The sequence below is a fragment of the Ammodytes marinus genome (assembly GCF_949987685.1).
Source record: "Ammodytes marinus genome assembly, chromosome: 19".
NCBI classification, from domain to species: Eukaryota; Metazoa; Chordata; class Actinopteri; order Uranoscopiformes; family Ammodytidae; genus Ammodytes; species Ammodytes marinus.
The window spans coordinates 3,382,926-3,402,739 of record NC_137223.1 but is presented as its reverse complement, the minus strand read 5'-3'; the positions used below and the strand labels follow the sequence as shown (position 1 = coordinate 3,402,739).

The 19,814-nt window shown below is 41.8% G+C and overlaps 1 protein-coding gene across 3 annotated transcripts in view; it reads right to left on the bottom strand.

Moving 5' to 3' along the window:
* Positions 1 to 7,222, bottom strand: part of tab2 (TGF-beta activated kinase 1 (MAP3K7) binding protein 2) — a 45,129-nt gene extending 37,907 nt beyond the window's left edge. For all 3 annotated transcript variants that reach the window (XM_080048014.1, XM_080048016.1, XM_080048015.1), the window contains exon 1: positions 6,929 to 7,222. The gene's annotated coding sequence lies outside the window, so the exon portion shown is untranslated. The remainder of the gene's footprint in view (positions 1 to 6,928) is intronic.
* Positions 7,223 to 19,814: the final 12,592 nt, after the last annotated feature.

The window sequence follows — 19,814 nt, the reverse complement described above, 5'->3', positions numbered from 1 at the left end:
TGCTACTTTGCGATTTAATAAAAAAAAACCTTTGAAAGAAACCTATGTCCCACACAACAGGAAGTCAACTAACCTACTGACTGCATGTGATGCTGTTGTGACAGTCACTCAGAACAAAGGGCAATCTGATCCTAGGTCTGCTGCTTCTATTGACCAATAAACACAGAACAAAGGGCAATCTGATCCTAGGTCTGCTGCTTCTATTGACCAATAAACACAGACAACCAAAACAAGGGTGGAAATGAACGCTGCAAGAAACAACACTAACAATGCCAAAGAGTCTCCAGAGCTGCACTGCTGTCTCTCAATACGTATGCCTGTTTTACACACCAGCGCTTCTGCTTTCAATTAGTTTAAATGCTACATCCAAAGGGAGCCGGCACTATATTCCTTTAATTGATGCTTGTGCTACTATCCTATTTCACAGCCCAGTCTCAGCAAAGGAAACTTAAAAAACACACACACTTCATTAAGCATGCAACGCTGCTCTTTCATTATTCCACTGCATTCCATTGTCTGCCATTACACAGCATGTCTATTTTCAGAACATTTATTTTGCTGAACAATTCATCAGTCTGTGATATTAGAATTCATACAACACTGTCTCCAAATGAATAATGAAACTAGCAGTTTCAGTCACTATAAGTCTAGTCTACACACCATGGGAAAGAGTTTTACATTTGGTGATCTATTGATTATCTATATCTATATGATTTATCTCACATTTTTTAACAAAACTATGAGTTCTTGCCAACAATCAAGCTTCCATCAAGTTGGCATGATTAACTGTAACGTCACAAACATTTCACCATAATTAACAAATGTAGAAGGTATTATTTTAATGGTCTAAAAATATCTATCACATGTAATGAGTGAATCGCCCCTGTATTATTCTATTGCAGATGCATTACATTGTAATGCACCTGTTGCATGCTCCTCGGGTGATGAGTTAACTCAAACAGGTGTACGTGTACATTTCCATTCTACATGCGAAAGTTTCATTTTAGTAAGAAAAAAAAACATTTTGCAGTGTCTATATCCTGTCAATATGGACAATCACTATTTTAAATCACGCATCCTCCCAGGGAAACCAGGGCATTTAACCTTTACAATTGGCTGGATCTAAATGAAAGTTCTGGACAGTTTTTTGAGGAATAGGACCCACCCAGGTTAGGTATGTGGTGTGTGTGCAGCTTGTGACAGAGGATGTGTCAGTTTGGGGAAGCTGGGCCAGTGACTTTAGAGGAATAGAAAATAGAGCAGAGATGAAACCTAGAGCGCAGGTCAAAGTGATGGGTGAGGGGTCAATCTTCTCCTGTTTACTAATGCATGGAAACTATCCCTGTGTTCCAATCCCCATACTATATACTATTTAGTATGCCAGAAAAAGATTTAGGACTTCCCAATACATGCACGTCAATTGTAGTATGCTGAAAATACACAATTGCCCCACTAACTCCAATAGCATTTTGGAGTATTTGTCTTTATTCTTGACATTTTTCTCGACATAATAAGAAATCTTCCTTATCTGATTTGTTTTCTCTCTCCTGTGGCCCTTACACTCTTCTGTACTTTAGTATGTAGTGTAGTAAAAAGAAAACGTATGTGATTTGGAATGCAGGGTTACAGACAATAGAGAAGCTGTGATAATACCACTGACTGTGTGAGTGTGAGGAGCATCCCCTCACTAGAAGATCTCAACAGTTCCCGCTGACTTAAAGAAGCCTTAAGATGCATATTAAAAAGACCCATCTCACCCGGCCCAGACACACTCTGTTTGAATTGGCAGACGTTACAGGACAATTGAAAACATGCAATTTAGGATGACTCGTGCAGTGAATGTCTTTGCTTTTTACTTTCTTTTATATATTTTGACAGTGTTCTAGATTGTCTACATTGACCTGTTTTCAACGTTCTTATGTCTACACTGATAGGACTGCATCCGATGTTGGATGTACATGCACAGTGATAATACATACTATTCTATGGATCATCTATTCATTTAAAACAGCTGAGATGACAGAAGGCCACCTGACTTGCTGGTGTGGGCAAAGTTCACATCACAAATGTTACAGGAACTTCAAAGTCCAAAAGGCAAAATGTGTGTTCTGTTACACACTAAAGCTCAGGTTACTACTGAGGATCTACAAATTGTAGTTCTTTACAGGCCCCGACATATCAGGCAACAGCACATGGATTACACACAAATTATCACTCAAACGTAGTATAGGCCTGGGGAAGCAACCACAGCCCTTCAACATTCCTGGGATGTTTTTTCTTATGCAAACTGTGATTAAAATTACCACCTCAATGTCATTAAGTCAGACCGTCCCCCATGTTGGTCTAAGCGTTTGAACACCTCAGTCATACAATGAGTAGAGACAACACACTTAAATGACCTTTTTATATATTATACTTGTACTTATAAAAAGGTAAATCCCATAGCGACCGGACCGGAAACTCTTTTTCAAAGGAGACCTGTTACCATTCAACACAGATAGTAGGCTAACTATCGGGAGCAATTTAGGGTTCAGTGTCTTGCTCAGGGACACTTTTACGTGTGGCGGGGGGACGGGGGATCGAACCACCGACCCTGTAGTTGAGGCTCGACCGCCCTACCCACTTCGCCATAGCCGCCCACTGTCAGTTTGGCATATTAAACATTAGCTCATCATCTCGTCTACTGAACAAATATCTACCTCATAGATGGGTACACTACACACAGCCTCAATACTTTTGAGCACAAAGCAAATTGTCTTCATAGCAGACTATCAGAACCGTCCATGAATGGGAATAGGCATACATTTCATGGATGTATTCTTTGTCAAGAGTACTCAGTCTTTGCCTGATTTAGATCCTTTTTGTATTCTATTTGGGAGAATCTTATCAAGCCTATTAGCCATGTTTCCACTGAGCGGCAGAGTTCAGTTTGGAACTGTACAGCACGCAATTATTTGCATTTCAGCAGTGGGACACAGTGTAGCCAACTGATTCATTTAATGAAGAGGAAAAACACCACACAGACAGAGTGCTGCGCCAATATTTTTCGCTAAACACAAGACTCTCTTCACTCTTGCCGAGGTGACTACACACAGCTATTTAATGCGGAAATGATTCTTTCGACCAATCGACGGACGGCAGTGTGTAGCTCCACCTTTTCGGCACCCTTTCAGACGGCTGGTACCCCAACGGAGGAGTACCAAAAATAGGAGCGTCTTAGAGCGGTTAGGCTCGCTTATTTCCGGACCCTACCCAACTTTTGGCAAATGAAAAGCCAGAATAAGCCGCTCCGACCCGACCTGCTCTACTCGGTTGAAACGAGGCATTAGTAAAAGTGCAGTGGAAATGCAAGCCATATCTAGGGTTATTGTTCCATCACAAAGTAACCATACCATACCAAACTGAACTGTACTACTCAGTGGCATGGGGCTTATATAATATAAGCCAATTCAAACACTGATGTTTGACTCATTTTGTTGAGTTATAACCTGTGTATTAATTAGCATGCTGTACTGGTATAGTATGTAAGGTAGGTATTCTAAAAAATGTCACTTTGGCGACAGGATTCATTAAAGCACAATCTACAAAACATACTTACAACCATGTTTAAAGCTCAATGAGTCAAACTGGGGTTATTCACAATGTCAACTGTGAGAATGATCACCAAACTTGTTTAGCCTTAATGCAGTTTCAACATGTCAAGAGAAACACTACTCTGCAAAGTACTGCAGATGAGACAACCTTAAATGATCTTATATCTAGTGCTTTCATCACTTTGGATACTGCGCAGCCGCTGCAAAAAACTGGTCAAACCCTCCAAAATGCACACTGCAAAATGAACCAGCGCAGAGCAGGCAACAGCTAGAGGGGCAGTGCACTGTGCAGTGTCAGCGTCCATGCATTGCAATTTAACCCCTTGAACTGGAGAGGACCACGAGCAGCGTGTGTAATGGAGGACTCCATTTAAAGCGGAGCAGGCAGGAGCGCTGGACAGGGGGGAGGGGGGAGGGGGGCTCCTCTTCCTGACAGCCACACACACACACACACACACACACACACACACACACACACACACACACACACACACACACACACACACACACACACACACACACGAGGAGTGGGGGAGGGTTAAAAAAAACCACCAAGCCCTCTTTCCTGAGGCTGCAGCAATGGGCACAATGTGATGGATCCTTCCCCTTCCACTAGTAACTCCATTCCAATGGGCATCTAGGTCTTTACCCTGAAGAAAACACCTATGAGGACAGGTCACTGAGCTGCCTAAAGAACAAGTATCAAATTATAACCACACTGATTCAGAGTGCACAGTCTCTTAAAAGGCAATGTGTTCTAACACACACACACACACACACACACACACACACACACACACACACACACACACACACACACACACACACACACACACACACACACACAATAATAACTTCCTTGGTTAAACTGACTCTGCACCGTTGATGCAAACAACGAGCATTTGTCCTCCATCCAAACACACTCGTATGCAGTAATTATCCTTCCCCCTGCCCCCCCCCCTCCCCCACCCTGTGCTCCAACCGCTGATACGTTGTTGTGCAAACTGCAAATGATAAATCAGGAAACAGGTTTTTCAGGAAAGAAGATTTAAGTATATGTGCAGAGCAGGCCTCGCAACAGCACAGCACACAACCTCAGCGTGTTGGAAAACCTACACACACACACACACACACACACACACACACACACACACACTGCTGGTTTATTTAACAGAAGCAACAAGTGAGCCTACATCCCTACCTCTATCAACAAGCATCAAGGCAAGACACACACACACACACAAACAGTACGCAAGTCACTTCACACTGTTGATTTAGCTTGTTAGCATACGCCAAATCACATCCAAACAGAGCAATTAGCTACCCTGACGTTCCATACAAAGTGCCTGAATCCGTAGAGTCAAAAAGCCTGATTTAGCACTTCTTCTGCACTGACTACGAGGGGCTCTGAGCGTTGGGTCGCAGAGTCTCCATGGAGTGGCAAATCAGCGAGGCCTCCTAGCAACATATTTGCCCAGCTACAGGCACACATGGTTTGAGTTAGGGGTTCTGCACCTATAAACAGTTGGCCACGGCAGCTTATTGGTCAGGAAGTGCAATGTTGACTGCGAGTCAAGACAGGCACAAGCTGCTAATGAATGATATACTCTCTTACGGTGTAGCTACGACAACACGGTTTAGATTGTGGAGTGTTTAGGAAGGCAGACAGACAGAGAAGGGATTCGGAGCGCTTTATAGAGTTGTGAATAAACTCAGAGCAGCCGTGCAGTCAGCCTCTTGCTAGCTAGTGTTTTGACTCTTGTGTGTTTTCTAACTATGCCAGAGTGAAAATCTAACTTTAAATGTCACATCGCACACACACACACACACACACACAGACACAGACACAGACACACACACACACACACAGACACACACACACACACACGTTTGCACTGTGCCAAGTAGACCACCGCAAAAGCACCAACGCTGCCATCAACTGAAAGCGGTTTTATTATCACACATACACAAATGAATATTGGGTTTCAACCATCACAATGAATATTGATAATAATGATTTATTCTGCAAGATAATAACCGACATGACAGAGGAAGGCAAGGAGAATCTCTCATAGATCTACAGTGGACAAGCTGATCTCTGAAATCCCCCAACCACATTCCGTCTAAACTTTGAAACCACTCCTGTGCATCCGCTTTTCCAATTACTGGATTCGGGGCCATACAAACAAACATAAAACGTTTTTTTTTTTTTTTTAAATAGGTCAAATGTTGCAACCTGGCCCTCCCAGCCCATCCTACCTTATGCAGTGTCTTCACTCACAATACATTCAACAGGAGAGAAAAGTCAGAGTCATCGCAGATTAATCTCTCATCTTAACTACAGCAAGAACGCAAACAACAACTCCAACAACTGAGTAGTCACTTTGAATGGCAACTCCACAGAGCCACATACTTATAGTTTCCATCACAACTGCCACAAAGCAGAACATCTTACCCGTGAGGGGCAGACAGTGATCAAACAAGTCAAGTGAATTTTTTTTATTGATTTTTAACCCAGCAAACACACAGTCATGTGTTTGTCTCCTTTAATTTAACCTGGCCTCATGTGTGTAGGCTACAATAACATGTCAACGTTTGGGGCTCAGGAGCCCTGCATCACTTAGCCTACTATCAAAGTGACAGGAGAGGCTACATATAGGCTAGTGAAGCGTACAAGGCATTAACTTGTAGGCCTACGTATAATGCATTCACATGGGTTAGCTAACTTATTTTAGTTTCCATGTTACACAAAAAATGTCCCAGTGTTGTAACAAGGGAATAAACAATTACTTGGGCTGAAATTTGGAATTCGTTAGAATTAGAACACTCCGTGTGTGAACTGGAGTAAAGCTACAACTTTGTGATTTAACGTTTCCATCCACGGCTAGTCTTGCGACATTTCAAAGGAGAGCTTCATGGAAAAAGTAGCCTATCATAGGCTACAAAACATGTAGCGCCAGCCAGCTTTAATGCTAAAATAAAGGGACTCAGAGTATATAATTTCATATATTAATTACATATTAAAGTGGATTAAGAGGAGAAGTTTATAAAGTTGTTTTACACTTTAGACAGTGATTTGACCGGCCGAGACGGGAACAGCCTCCAAACACTTAAAGATAGCTAACTGAGCTAGCTGCTGGCCGTGGACAAAAAGTTTTTCCACATCAGAAAAGTTTTTTCTCTCCGTTCTCTTTCAAACAGAATGGCACGGTATACAAGCGCTGGTCGCAAAAGAAGCTGAAATGCCTTCCACAATTCACAGTTACGCCATTAAAAATGTATTATTCCGGCTGTTGCTAACGGACAGAAGCAAAGTTTAACACCATGTAACTTACCTTTGAGTCTCCGCTGCCGCCGATCCCCGGGCCGCCTTCAACACCAGAGACCGCCGCCGGAGCTCCAGCGGGCCGCGGAGTTCGGAGAAGACAAGCCGAGAGGCTGGAGCCAGTAGCTGGGAGACAGAGAACCAGCTGCACCGAGGCCCAGCTGCACCGAGGCCCCGGGCCTTGTGTGTCCTCGAAATATACCGAGCCTCAGAGCTCCGCCGTTTGACAGAGACTCGGGAATACCTTTTTGACAGCTCCTCTTCTTCAGCCCCCCCCTCCCCGCGACAGCCCTTCACTTTTCTCTTTTTCCTCACTTCCAGCAGATACGAATCAAAATACTGTCACAGAATATGGCGGCTGCATAAGCAAGCTGCTATCGCGAGAGGAAGAGTTGTTTTTCTTTTTTTTCAGTTTCCTAAAGTTGTGCTGAGGGAGGGAGGAGAAAGGCCGTGTCTGAACTGCCATACTAACGTCCTACTCATACTCATTTTGACTTCAATTTGAGTATGTGACGGTTGGGTATGCGAGTTTGGGTATGTGAGAAATTCCCGGATGAGTACTAACTTCCGGGAAGATTTTGGGTATGAATCGATCGTATACTTTTCCTACTCAACCGCCCCACAATGCACTGGGTCAATTCTACCCGCCCAGGAAAATGAAATATTTTCGAGCAAGTTGCTAGGCAACAACATTGTTTGGGGTTCCGCGATCTGACAACTGTACGTACAGTCATTCATACACTCTTACAATAGATAAGAGATGAAGATAAATACCTAACAACATTAGAGTCACTAAGTGAAATGAGTGTTGTGAGTCTGATAGTGGAGAGAGATCAGAACAGATCGCTGTTCCACACACCGCGGCTCGTCCATCTCAACTCACAGACAGCTGAGTGCTGATGAGCCGGACAGAGAGCGTCGGAGGGATCCTCCGCCTCAAAACATAATTATTATAAAACAAGAGGTCTAAAACACAGATGATGAACTCAGGACTGTAAAAATCTAGTTCAATATCTAACCTGTAGAGGGCGGTTATAAGCTTAACAGTGTCTAAACTGCCTGAATCTTATAAGAAGAAGAAGAAATTCTTCATTGCTTGAGTATACTTCAACTGAGAACGTTTTAGACGCAGCTCGCATACACAATCGATCTTTGAGTAGAGAGTATGCAGTATATAGATGGTGAGTATGTAGGATGTAGGACGCTAGTATGGCAGTTCAGACACGGCCAAAGTTGTGATTGCAAAATGAGCTGAGCAGCAGCAGCAGCAGCCTGATGCTCCTAAACAAAGGAGGAACAAAACTACGTTCATTTGTAAAGTTAATGTAAGGACAAGTAGCCTATGCAGGATAAGGTGGACGGATGTCTGAAATGACCACCATGTCAAATATTAGACTTAGGCCTATTTGATGTTACCGGTGTACGTAGAGAGGATGACTGCCAGAGGTCAGCTCCGAAGCAGCAGCCCTGAAGATAGCAGGAGGCGTTCAGTGGTATGACCTCCTAAGCAAAAGCAGCTGCATCAATCAAACCACATTCTGATGCTGCAGTGCAGACAATTCTCTCCCTGCATTCCAAATCACATACTTTTTCTTTTTACTACACTACATACTAAAGTACAGAAGAGTTTTAGGGCCACATGAGAGAAAAGAGATCAGATATGGAAGATTTTTTTTCATTATGTCGAGAAATGTCAAGAATAAAGACAAATACTCCAAAATGCTATCGGAGTTAATGGGGCATTTGTTTATTTTCAGCATACTACAAGTGACGTGCCTGTATTGGGACATCCTAAATCTTTTTCTGGCATACTAAATAGTAGAGAAGTATGGGGATTGGAACACAGGGCCTTTTGCAGGAAGAATAAGATGGATTCCCTACATACCCTCAAGCAGGTTTTCTGTCCAGTGAAAGCTTGAGACCTAGGCCTACAGTATATTTCAAATCTCTTTCTGCTTTGCTGTTTCCCAGGATGGTAACCTACATGACTTTTTATCCTGGTCATCACAAAGCAGGGCTGGGCACATAGAAGCAGTTCAGTTTATTGACACCTTGTAGATTTTAACACTAGAGCTTAGAGCTAACTGCCTTTCTTGTCCTGTCGGTGGAGATAGGCAGGCAACACAAGAGCATGTTGCTTGCTGTATTTGAACTGTCTCTTGTGTTCTCTGACTAAAAATGCATGTTCTACATCTGTAATGCTCAGTAAAGACTATAGGGTCTTATTGATGCTATAAACAATGGCTTATTCATCAACATCACCATACTGCTGTGTTTTCCTACAACAAGCCCTCTAGTTTATATCTATTCAGAACAATCCAACAAACAAACAAACAGTCGACCAGATATGGCTTGGCTTGGACCCTCAAGATGGCCTCATATGGCGATGTGACAAATACGATATTTGCTTGGTGAAATTTTAGAACGCAGATGCAGCTACCACCAGGTCTGTTACAAAAAACACTCCCTTTGAGTCTCTAAACAAAGCACTCTGCTAGCAGCATTAGCATTGCATTGTTGAAATGTGTGGTGTTATAGTGAAATATACTGTGGCCAATAATGAGAATGGATTAGCATGAAAATTGGTACATGGTAAACATCAGCATGTTAGCATTGTGAGCATGTGTGTATTCTACTCCATGACGACTTCAAACCCTATCTGCTTGTACAGAAGAGTTTTAGGGCCACAGGAGAGAAAACAAAGAGGAATAGGCTAAGATCAGATAAGGAAGATTTTTTTTCATTATGTCAAGAAATGTCAAGAATAAAGTTGAATACTCCAAAATGCTATTGGAAGTAGGTATTTTTGGCATACTACAATTGACGTGCATGTATTGTGACATCCTAAATCTTTTTCTGGCATACTAAATAGTATGGAAGTATGGGTATTGGAACACAGCCAAAATGTGGTTTATGCCTGGAAAGGGCTAGGAGGTGGACCTTGAGTTGAGATTCTTCCTTTAAGATTGCTTTTCAAAGTTTTCCAAGATTAAGCATTACCTCTAAAAATCAACTGGCCTGGGACCTCTGACATTTATACATACTGTAACAGTTCCACGTATACCTTAGAGCTAAAGCCCCATCATTTTCATTATAAGAATGAAACAGTCAAAGATGCCCTGGCTACATCAGTGCAATTTAGATTTGAAAAAAGAAATACAAATTCTCATGCCATAAGAACTATTGTTTTGGTTATACTTGACCCTGCCTTGGGTTTTCCTGCTAAAGCCACATACAAGTCCTCAGGGAGTTACGTGACTCCGGTTTCAAGTTAGGTTTTTTGATGTCCCCTGATCAAAATGCTGCAAAAAGAGCTTTTCTACCCACCAGCTAATCATCATGTCTTCTCCAGCAGGACCCCTCCACTTGCAACATTGCACCTAAAGTTTTAAATCCAGACACTTTATTTTGCCATTCTGTGTGGACACCATAAACAGGTGTCCTATTTGATTTTTTTTTCTTCTTTTTACAACATAATTGATGTGGATGGAGCACGACGTCTTTGTCGCTGAAATATTAACCAACACACACACACACACACACACACACACACACACACACACACACACACACACTGGCAAGTGAGAAAAACAGACGCTGGTGGGAACTCTGGTGAAAAAAAAAGGACGGGACATTAGTTCTTCAGCAAACTGGGTGGAAACATATGGCGTCTCGTGTGTCGGCGTAAGGCAGTGACTCACACACACACACACACACACAAAGTCACTCACACACGCACACACACACACACACACACACACTGTGGCCCCTGCTATCTGGCACAGACCGTGACCTCTTGACTCCTGGGTTCGAAGCCCGGGGAGCAGAAATCCCCTTCAGTGTTGAGCAGCAGCCTGACAGCACAGTGCAGCCTCTTATCCTCTCACAGTATTCATTACTCTAACACAATGGCCACAATACACGTAGAGATGTAGGCCACTGCTGGAGTGGGAGAGAGGGAGAGGAGCTTATGTGTCATGCAAGTGTGAATCAGCAAAAACAAAACTTTTTAAAAAGCAGAATCAAAATGCTCAAGAATGACCAATGAATATCTCCTCACAACCCTCTACCTCTACATACTGTCTGTTTACATACCAGTTTACAGAGCCTAGGCTGTGTATTAACACTGGATTGTCTTCTGCGCACACACTGTAAGACATGCAGCCGATTGAGAAGAGATATTCACTCGATTTTGACAACAAGCATTCTCCAAAATCGGTGACTCCATCTTTAAACTTGTGAATGTGGCTGAATCCCCCCCCCCCCCCCCCACTCCTTTCACAAGCCACCCCCACCCAACCCACACACACACACACACACTCCCACCAGCTCTACTTCCCTGTGTACATGCTGCACATAGAAACAGATTTCAAGAGTGACTGCGCGGTCGGTCCCAAGTTAAAATAGAACCAACAAATACAAAAGTGTGCGGTGTAACAGTAGCGCAGATCTAGACCTAGAAGTTGCTGCGACTGGCCACACTCCTCTGATAGGCTTTGTGGAGCAGCACAGGCCGGCCACCCACATTCTTGGCATGGAAAGAGGCCCGTTTCTCACGGTCTGAGGACAGCCTGTCATGGGTCAGCAGTTTAGATTTAGCTGTGCAGTGGGTGTCCACTCATTATTCCTCCTCTTAAGCAAACCCCTGTGCTTGTCCACTGGCCATTTGGAGCAGGTTATGCACTCCGCTCCAGTGCCTACAAGCTGCTCCACACAGCACTGGTAAAGACATGGGGACAGAGAGAGAGAGAGAGAGAGAGAGCTGGTCTATTAGCAAGCGAACAAAAGTGACATGTGGAAAAAAATAAAATATTGTTGAAGCTTAACATTGTCACTTGACTCAGACCCAAAACATTTGGATCCAAGTCAGAGAGGTTTTTCTTTTTAAGTACACAAGGGAACTAATGTGGCAAGTGCAAGTGTACTAAAAATATCTCAAAAATATAAAAATTTTAACTTTATACATTTGGATATATATTTATGGTATAGCTTTATAGTTCATATTCTCGAGGGTCATATTAAAGTAGTGTGATTATGATTACAATGATTGTCGGGTGGCACATGTAGGCTACAATATTTGAATGTTTCCTTACATGTAGCTCAGTCAGGCATTACACTCCTTTTTAGTAGTAGAGTATTTGCTTTAAGAATATTTATGTATTCAAAAGTAAAAAGTGTACATGTTTGCTAGATATATTGTATGTGCAAAGGAATACCGAGGACTGGGGAGTTCCAAAAAGACAAGGGGATCAAATTGAGAAGTGAAGTGACACATACAGTCTTTTGCTCACATTACTGTTGTTAAAACTTACAATCATGACACCATTGGAAAACTTCATTCAAAATGTTTATCTGGAGATAAGAGTAATACATTTCTATGTCTGAATGTGCTTTCTCAGATTGGATGAACAAAAACTTTCAGACATTGTGAGAATCAGCATGAATCCAGTTGGACTAGAACTGCATTGGACTCTAAAGGAGTTAACTGATAACAATACAAAGTCTGAGTCTCTTTGGAGCAGAGCGGAGAGTTTATTGCTCGGAGGCAATTGAAATGTCAAGGTCTGTGGAGTGTACACATGGAGTTGTGGTTGGAGGCTGCCCTGGGCTGGGAGCAGACTGGGGAGTGAGTGGTGTGATGGCTGAGCTCCAGACACAGATCTCCTACCCTTAAGGTCAAACTGACACTGTGTGAATGGGCCCAACAATTTCCCCACTAGAAGTGCAGTGGATAGAAAGGACACATGGAGCTCTATTCTAGCCAACTATTGTGGCAAATGAAACATGGCTGCCATTTTCCTGATAACATCGGAAAAAATGTCATAATAGAGTCACGATGAGGAACTCTAAAATCATTTTCACTGCACTGTGTTCGATGAAAAGCGTTAACTAAGGAAACTTGCAGACTTCTGAACTTTCTCAACAGTATATTCTTTGCCATGCTAGCAGTGTGACTGGATCGCTCCTTTGGTCGCTCCGCCGTTTTGTTCTAGACTTAAATATGTTAACAACTCAATGGATTTCCATAAAGGTTGGAACAAAGCTGCATGTTCCCCAGAGGATGAATCCAAAAGACTAGCTGATTTTTCCACTATCCCCTGATGAGATTGAACTTTGTTGTTAAGTGAAAAATATCTCAACACCTATGTGATGGATTGCCTTGACATTTTTTATTTATTTTTTATTTTTTTAAAGATATTTTTTTGGCATTTTTATGCTTTATTTGATAGTGCAGAGAGACAGAGGTGAAATGGGGCAGAGAGGGGAGTGACATGCAGAGAACGACTGCGGGCGGGAATCGAACCCGGGTCTGCTGCTGGGCCCGGCCCGGGAGGGGGACGCCTTACCAACTGAGCTAAAGGCGCCCCCGCTGCCTTGACATTTGTTACATACATTCATACATCCCTCAAGGTGAATTGTATACATTTTGGTGATCCCCTTACTTTTCATCTAGCGCCATCATCAGGTCAAAATGGTCATTTTTCTGTAACTGTTAACAACCTTATACCTGCAGAACACATTCTCATCAGCCTCAGCTGTGCCAATTAGCTAACGTTAGCATGCTAACACTAAACTAAGTTGTTAAACATTGTTAATATTATACCTGCTTACATTTGCATGTTATTATTGCCACTTTTAATATTATAATGTGTTTCAGTGTACAGCCTCACAGAGCCTCTAGCATGGCTGTATGAATTCCTGTTGATTGGCAAATGTAACATTGGAAAACTAAATTACCCTTTAAAGTAATGGTTGACTTTAATGTAAAAACATGAATATTGATGGACATTGCAACCATATCATTCAACCACATCAAGATGCCTCTTGGAAACAAAAACAGCACTAGCCAGATTTGGTGCAATTATGAAGTTCCTAAAACGTTAAGACGTGGTTAGAAAAAGCCATTTGAAGAATTTGGCCAGATATTTATTCACTTTTTGGCCTAGGGTTAGGGTTAGAGGGTTAGGGTTAGGGTTTGAGGGTTAGGGTTAGAGGGTTAGGGTTAGGGTTAGGGTTAGAGGGTTAGGGTTAGAGGGTTAGGGTTAGGGTTAGAGGGTTAGGGTTAGAGGGTTAGGGTTAGGTAAAAAGACTACAGTAATGTTCTGCTGACTGTTAGAGAAGGGCTGTTTGATAGATAGATAGATAGATAGATAGATAGATAGATAGATAGATAGATAGATAGATAGATAGATAGATAGATAGATAGATAGATAGATAGATAGATAGATAGATAGATAGATAGATAGATAGATAGATAGATAGATAGATAGATAGATAGATAGATAGATAGATAGATAGATAGATAGATAGATAGATAGATAGATAGATTGATAGACACTTTATTGATCCCTTGGGAACGTTCCTTCAAGGAAATTCAAAATTCCAGCAGCTGTAGTACAGACAACACAAAGCTAAAGCTAAAACACAAGCTAAAATGCACCACATGGTAATAAAGTCATTACAGATTTATATTTATAAATACATTTTAAAAAGGAGCAGCAGCAGCAGATGTTCTTATAGATATATATTTATATTCATATTTATATCATATTTTGTGTGTTCTTGTTTAACAAATGGAGTGTGTAGCAATGAATAAATAAATAGATTGCAAGGTGTTATTGTTATGTTCGATCAGCCAGTCAGGTAACGGCTGGATTTTCAGTTTCAGGTGAATACGTCTGCTTGAATAGCAACGCAGCGTTCTACTCAATCTGATTCTGTTAGTTTTCTCACCACAACACTGGGGAGGAGTGAGTACAGCAAGACATCCGTCTCACATCCCACGCCAGCCAGCAGCTTGGTCAACACACAGGCAGAGTCAGAAGTTACAACTTGTACTGTATTAATGCAAATCCTGAGTACACCCAAAGTAAGCCCTGAGCAAAGACTTTATAATGCGCAAGTCTTTACAAACACGGAAATCATTGCAGAGGTGCTAATCTGCCAGCGCCACCATTGTGTGGTAGGACAACATTGTGTCATCAAAACCATGACAAAGGGTCTGTACTGGTAGTCAACAGTACAATTTAACTTCTCACACTATTTGAACTTTATTTTAACAAAGCATCAATCAACCTGGCCCGGTGTCAATGTTGACCAAAATTGGTTAAAAAAAATCTAATTTTATTGAGAGACCTGGGGGCGCCCTTAACTCAGTTGGTAGGGCTTTCCCCCCGGCCGGGCCCAGCAGCAGACCCGGGTTCGATTCCCGCCCGCGGTCGTTCTCTGCATGTCACTTCCCTCTCTGCCCCATTTCACCTCTGTCTCTCTGCACTATCAATACAAATATAAAAAAAAAATTCTAATTTTATTGAGAGACCTAAACCCACAAGGAATGTATATATTATCCAGTATTGTGTGCTTCACAGTCAAATATAGCTGCTTTGAGAAGGTATTTATTCATGGCAGATATTTTGAAGATTTCCATATTGGAATGCCAGGGACAAGATTGGAGACGTAGGAAAGTATTGAAAGACAAACTCACACATGGTACGTTGTTGGTCTTCTAATGGGATATGTTGATAATAATAGGAAAAAGACAGACTATAGCCGCAGCCATCTCCTTTAATGTTGCTCTAAAGCCCTAAATACAACTGTTATGTCTAGGTCATGTATCATGCCATGTTTACGTCAAGTCTTTGTCATGCTGTTTATGAGCAGCCGTGCAATCTTATGTCATGCTAGCTTCCTGTTGTGTCATGTCACAGTCTTCTGTAAGTTGCATGTACCTGCATGTAGGTATGGTGCTGAATGGTGTTATGGATAAAAACAGAAACCAAGCTAAATGATGCTATTTAGTTCCATGTATTTCTTTTATTTCGGCACTGACAGACACCTCAGCACTTTGTTGGAGCAATGATTCCTCTACAGTACAGAAAGTGTGACAAAGTCAATGTGTTGGCAGCTACTAGTTGTCAAGTGCAAGAGAGAAGTCTGCTGTGTGTGTGTGTACTGTCTGTTGGATATGATACAGTTGTATGTGTGGGGTTCGGTGTGTGTGTGTGTGGAGGGGTGGGGGGGAGGCATGTTCGTCAGTAGCTGAGCCCAGCGGCAGCACCTGCAGACGGGGGAAGGAAATGGGATCATCATGGCTAATACATTCTGCTCAGCTCTCTCCAACTCATAAATGACTCTTGGAGTGTGGTAGCAGCAGCAGCAGCAGCAGCAGCACTGAAGCTTCTGCCAGGAGAGAATTGACGAAGGGCCCGTGCCAAGTCTCAGCTTGTCTGCACTGGTTTCACTTGTCAAAGTAACCAGCCCCATCAAGACAAACTGAATGTAGCGCTTTACTTGACGCATCTTGTGGAATGTCTCGAATCATCCAAAGACATTACACTCCTACATAATAGTGTGTGTGTGTGTGTGTGTGTGTGTCTGTGTGTCTGTGTGTGAGTGTGAGTGACTGAGTGAGTGTAACCTTATAAGATCAGGAGAGTCAGTATCAGGGATGGGTGTGTGTAGGTTCTGCTGTGTCAGCGGCCACATGTTGTGTTCGGGTTGTCATGTTATTTTCATATCTTTGCCACATGTCTCCTCTTTGTGTCCCTCTGTTTACCCAGCATGCATCTGAAGAAAACACAAGTTGGTTTTCTGCACTAGAATATTAAATGAGTGCTTACCTTGACTCTGGTGTGCATATGATAAGCTCACATATCTGCTGACTTTGACATACATACAGACATGAGAGTGTACACACCATGATGGATTACCTTTCTATTTGACATCGATCTGTGGGATTTGTCTCTCAGCCCATTTAATGAAACCAGAAGCTGTCTGGAAGCTTCTCTTTCAGGAAAGGTTGAAGAAGCATTTAACATTCTGTGCAATTACATTAAAGGTGGAGTCAGCTATTCTGGAGAACGCTTGTTTTCAAAATCACTTTTTCATATAATCAGGGTATTTCTCCTCATGATCCGCTACCTGTCTGTACTGTGTGTGTGCTCTGAAAAAGAAATCCAGTGTTGAGTTTACAGCCTTGGCTCTGTAAACTGGCATGTTGCTAGCTACAGTTGGCCCTTTTGTTTTCATACACTTTGTTTGCATACCCGTTTACAGAACCTAGGCTGTGTTTAAACACCAGATTTTTTGTTTCATTGCACACACACGTATACAGACAGATAGCAGATTGTGAGGAAATATTGACTTGATTATGACAAAAATTTGATTTAATCAACAAGAATTTCTCCAGAATCACTCACTCCACAATTAAATGAGCCAACATCTCCTTGCTTACCTCTGGTAGTATCTGTCTATATGGATCAGGTTGGGTGTATTAGCCCAGGGTCTGATGGTCTACATGTCTTTACAACATCCTGGTTACTCTGAGTAATTCTCTCTCTTTACAGAAGGCATGAGGTCAATGTTAAGGTAACCAATGATGTTTGAACGAGATGCCCATGGTGTTTGATGAGACCTGACAACAGCTTTTGCTCCGATGGAGGTTAATAGAATAGGGGAGAACGGGGTAAGTAAGCACACTTTTTACTCTAGTGAGAATTGCTCATCACCAAAACATCTGTCAATAGCCATTCCTACATTAAATTGAAGCTTAAGGTGTTGGCTAGAAATGTGTGTCTCTCTTTTTTTCCAACTTATTGTAATGAAGAAGTAATTTACCATCAAAGACACTCTGACACATTGTGACAACCAACCCCATCAAGGGGTCGGTTGTCACACACTATGGGGTTGTTTGTCACAATGTTATCTTAATGGGAAAACTCTTAAAAAGAAGGCAAGGAGGCAGAACCAAATTTGAATGTTTAATTGCATTGTCAAGTTGACAAATAGGCCTACATAACGTTCTGTAGCCTTGGCAGCTGGTCTAGTTTGGGATGCACTGGGTTGTTTTGATTTTGTTGCCCTTTTTTCTTTTGCTTGCTAGCTGCCTTTTCCTGCTCTATTCTTTCCTTCTCTGGGGTGTCAGTGAGGATACAGCTTGATAATTTCTTTCGTTATTGGGTTCCTTTTCTGGCTGCAGCCTTGAGATAACATGTGACAACCAACCCCCCAAAAAATTTGACGACCAACCCCAACTTGAATTTCTTGCTAGCATCAAGGCCAACAACCATCTGACAACTAATTAGCTTGCTAACCACAATCTAAACTATAGTTTACCCTTCACACTTTCTGAGGGTAACAAGTGTTTTGTTATAAACCCATTGTGTAAAAGCCTAGAGGAAAAATACTGAGAAGCAAAATATTTTGAATTTGACATGAAAAACACAAAACATCCTCTCACCTGAAATGCAGCAGTCTAACTCCAAGGAAGTCTATGTATGTGACCTCTGATCCCAATTCTGGACCTTTTTTATATCAACATTTCAGAGCTAGCGCGCTCTGGTGGCGAGATATAACGAATGTGACATCCAACCCATGTGACAAATTACCCCGTTCTCCCCTACACTGTGATTCTGCCACATGACTGTCAGTGACAGTGGATGACTCTGGAAAGCTCAGTAGGTAACACCTGACTTTGGTACAGTAAACCAGGGTTTGACTCCCGGTCAAGGCAGGGCCAGTCCAGTCAGGGTCCTTAGGCCACACCCTTAATACTAACTGTCTTAACTGAATGTTAATCCAGTAACATGGATCTATGTTTTTGCAAAAAGATACTTCTTGTCATTTTTAAATGATTTGATTTATCTTTCACTTTTCAACTGAACTTTGTGCTAGACATTGTGATTTCATGCAGCAGTTGAAAAACACAAGGAGAGACAGTGCAGGTGAAAAGGATCAGATGTTGAACTTATAGATATCATCATGAAACTTTGCAAGTTGATTACTGACATTAAAACTATTATTTCTATCCTGCTCCTCCCTCCCACTCACATTGGATTAGAGACATTATGTCATGTATGAATCTGGAGAAAATTCGTTGCACTACCCAGGGATCTGAGACTAAATTTCATAAAATATGGCGCCCCTTCCTAAACTATTTTAAGAAACCGACCACAATAATTGAAGAGTAGCTACCCCCTCCCCTCTTTAGTTTGATTCAATTTTATTTCTTTGTTTTTTGTTTCATATTGGTTGTTTGTTTTTGTTTCTTGAAGTGTGTGTTTCTGTTTCGTTTCTGCTATTTTTAACATTATGTATTATTTTTTGTAATAATTTCTTAATGCAGGATTGTTTGTGATTGGGTGTGAGGGTGGGATATGGGTGGGGTATGTTCGGGGGGGAAAAAAGGGGAAAAAATGGATAATCCATTGTACTGCAGTTGCTTTGCTACTCTGTGATTTAATAAAAAAACCTTTGAAAGAAAACTATTATTTCTGTTACAGTGGCTTGAAAATGTATTCATACCCCTTGAACTTTTCCACATTTTGTCACATAAAAAACCACACACTTATTGGGTTTCATGTGATAGACCAACACAAAGTGGTGCATAATTGTGAAGTGGAAGGAAAATGAAACATGGTTTTCAATTTTTTTTATAAATAAAAAAATGAAATATGTGGTTTGCAAAAGTATTCTGAGTCAATGCTTTGTAGAACCACCTATCGCTGCAATTACAGCTCCAAGTCTATTGGGGTATGTCTCTACCAGCTTTCTACATCTGCAGACTGACAATTTTGCCCATTCTTCTTTGCAAAATAGCTTGATCAAAGCATAGTCATGTGTTAGAATGGCCCAGTCAAAGTCCAGACCTAAATACAATTGAGAAGATCTGGAAAGACTTGAAAATTGCTGTTCACAGACGCTTTCCATCCAATCTGACGCTGAATCTGAAGCTCAAGCTATTTTGCAAAGAAGAATGGGCAAAAATGTAAGTCTGTAGATGTACAAAGCTGGTGGAGACATACCCCAATAGACTTGGAGCTGTAATTGCAACGATAGGTGGTTCTACACAATGCAAATGCAAGATTCAAATATGCTGTACGCTTTATTAAAAGAAA